This window comes from Euprymna scolopes, unplaced genomic scaffold (assembly GCF_053919585.1).
Source record: "Euprymna scolopes isolate OS-2025 unplaced genomic scaffold, ASM5391958v1 sca6, whole genome shotgun sequence".
In the NCBI taxonomy this organism is placed as follows: domain Eukaryota; kingdom Metazoa; phylum Mollusca; class Cephalopoda; order Sepiida; family Sepiolidae; genus Euprymna; species Euprymna scolopes.
Genome location: NW_027633657.1, coordinates 462,501 through 466,225, shown reverse-complemented (window position 1 = coordinate 466,225; position 3,725 = coordinate 462,501).

Sequence of the window (3,725 nt, the reverse complement as noted above, 5' to 3'; positions counted from 1 at the left end):
AATGTAGAACATAATTTTCCTCTCCCCAATTAACCATTTTCATACATTGTAGTAAATCTTTCATTTTGGTCTCTTGGTTTACTGGATTCCAGGATAAAAAATTATCTAGTCAGGTGGAGTATCCAGCTTCGTGCTATTACTTGAGGTAACATCACTTGGAGAAGGTGCACCATTTCTTGTAAAACCTAATGTGGGTTAGCCATAGTGAGATATTATTTGGCCAGCGAATACTATGTGATTTTGAATATTTGGTCAGGGTTTACTTCTATGGAAAAAGTATCCTCATTCCAGATTGTTCTGACAACCCCCTGTACAGAGAACCCTTAGACACTCGAGGATAATGTCTAGTAGGATTTAGAAGTGTGCGTTCTCATATGTCTAACTAATGTTTGTTTTTTAGAACAAGAATATCCACAAACTTCACAACAATATGGCTTAGTGCCAGTGTGAGTTCGCATATGTGTCACTAAATGTGGTTTTTTGTAGAACATGAATATCCACAAACTTCACAAGAATGTGGTTTTTCGCCAGTGTGAGTTCGCATATGTTTCACTAAATTTGATTTTGTAGAACAAGAATATTCACAAACTTCACAAGAATATGGCTTTTCGCCAGTGTGCGTTCTCATATGTCTAATTAAGCTTGATTTTTGAGAAAAAGAATATCTACAAACTTCACAAGAATATGGCTTTTCGCCAGTGTGAGTCCGCATATGTTCCACTAAATGTGATTTTGCAGGAGAAGAATATCCACACACTTCACAAAAATGTGGTTTTTCGCCAGTGTGCGTTCTCATATGCATAACTAAGCTTGATTTTTGAGAACAAGAATATTCACACACTTCACAAGAATATGGCTTTTTGCCAGTGTGACTTCGCATATTTTTCACTAAACTTGATTTTGTAGAACAAGAAGATGCACAAACTACACAAGAATGTGGTTTTTTGCCGGTGTGCGTTCGCATATGTTCCATTAAATCTGATTTTGCCTGACAAGAATATCCACACTGTTTACAAGAATGTGGGTTTTCGCCAGTGTGCGTTCTCATATGTCTTACTAAGCTTGGCTTTACAGAACAAGCATATCCACACACTTCACAAGTATATGGCTTTTCGCCAGTGTGAGTTCGCATATGCCCCACTAAATGTGATTTTTGAGAGCAAGAATACCCACAAACTTCACAAGAATGTGTTTTTTTGACAATGTGCCTTCCCATATTATCGCTAACGTTGATTTAGTAAAACAAGAATATCCACACACTTCACAAGAATGTTGCTTATTGCCAGTTTGAGTTCGGATATGTTTCACTAAATTTGATTTTTCAAAACAAGAATATCCACACTCTTCACTAGAATGTGGATTTCCCTTTTTTGTTTTATTTTACTTCAGTCGAAGTTCTCAGAATTCAATGGGCCTACGACCTGGGGCTAACACGTGAAGTCTCTATGAGATACATAGATATTCGAATGTTCCATTAAAGTTCTTTATCTCTCAAGCACTAGTAAAGAAATTGAGAACATAATTTTCCTTTCCCAATTAACCATTTTAATACTTTGTAGTATATCTTTCATGTGGGTCTCATTGTCTTATTGGATTCCCGGACAAGAATTTTTCTAGACAGTTTATTTCGCCAGTGTGAGTTCTCATATGTATCACTAATTTTGATTTTGTAGTACAGGAATATCCACACACTTCCCAAGAATATGACTTTCACCAGAATGAGTTCGCATATGTATCCCTAAGGTTGATTTACTTGAAGAATAGCCACACAGCAGACAAGAATGTGGCTTGTCCCCAGTGTGAGTTCTCACGTTTCACTAGAGTTGATTATCAGCAGAATATCCACACACTTGACAAGAATGTTGCTTTTCGCATATGTTTCACTAAATATTATTTTGCAGAACAAGAATATCCACAAACTTCACAAGAATGTGTTTTTTCGCCAGTGTGAGTTCTCATATGTATCACTAATTTTGATTTTGTAGAACAAGAATATTCACACACTTCACAAGAATATGTCTTTCACCAGAATTAGTTCGCATATGTATCCCTAAGTTTGATTTCCTCGAACAAGAATAGACACACAGCTTACAAGAATGTGGCTTGTCCCCAGTGTGAGTTCTCACGTTTCATTAGAGTTGATTATCAGCAGAAGAATGTTCACACACTTCACAAGAATATGGCTTTTCCCCAGACTTAATTTTCATATGGTTCACTAATTTTATTTTGTAGAATAAGAATATCCAAACACTTCATATGAATGTGGCTTTTCCCTAGTTATCATTTAATTTGTGAGAACAAGAATATTCATACACTTCACAAGTATGTTGCATTTACTCTATGCGCTGCATATTTCACTAAAATTGATCGAAGAACAAGATTATCATAGTTTTGAATATATCATTTTACTTTCGTATTTAATTCTAAATTTATATGAAATTCTTATGAAGATTACAGAAAGTGAACCTGCCTCATAAAAATATAACATACATTGCTGCTTCTGCTTTTCTTCATACAAGTGAGCAATTGTTGAGAGAATGTTAAAAATGAATTATGTGTGATGAAACAGGAACATCTGTAAATAAAATTAAAATTGTAAATCACATATTAGTTTTGTTTTTATTATGATAAGATAAAACACATTTTAAACGTTTATATAAATAAAGTAAAACAAAGTTTATAATAAAAGATGAAACAAATTCAATTGTTTTTATCATCAGTCACATGTTTTTTTTTTTTGCTTGTTGTAAATATGAAAGGATGGAACTAACAAATGAGTTACATTTTATTGAAAACCTCATATGAAACAGAATCGAAATGAGCAAATATTTCCTTACTTAGCAAAGAACTAGATGATACAGTCATTGCTAAGGATATGGTATAGAGACAATTATCTCTATAACTTGTACACAATTTGCATTTTGGCGAGAAAACATTAAAGCATTAATATATATATATATATATATATATATATATATATATATATATATATATATCGTCAAAGAATGAGAGTTCAATATAGAAACGTTGTTTTTAATATGAATAAATTTGAATGGCGGTTGTGTTCAAACAATTCAAAATACAACGCATGGCTCTATACAGACTACTTTGACGTTATTCTCGTGTTACCTGCACACAGTTCAAACAAGTCAAAATACAACCTATCGATACAAACTAATTTGTACTTTCAACAAACACCTTCATAAACAAAACATGCACTTTCAAGTATAAACAAAAAACAAAACAAAACTCAAAATACAAATAATAATAATAGAGTTAATGTTTACAAGCTCGGTAAGTTTTTTGAGTTTCAACGCATTTTGAAGCGTTTATTCACTTTGAGAAACAATTACTCTCAGGTTTTTCATAAGAACAATAACAAGTGTCTAACATTAAATTTATATAACAAAGTCTTAAATATTTATAATTTTTGTTTTTAATTCTATTTTTCGGGATATTTTTAATGGCTTTTCAGACAAAAAGGCAAGCAAACAATAGATTTTGATTTTTTAAGAACTACATCGCCTTCAATTGTAAATATTAAGTAAATTTTTATCACATGCCCCAGTGTATTATAAACACCTCAACCTCCCCATGTTAAAAACGGTTTTCAGAATAAACACCACCTAACATTGAAAGCCGTTCTTAACATTGAGTGGTTGTGGGAGTGTTTATACTACGCTCGGGCAGGTCGTAAAACATACCATTTTTTCTATATAAAGTTT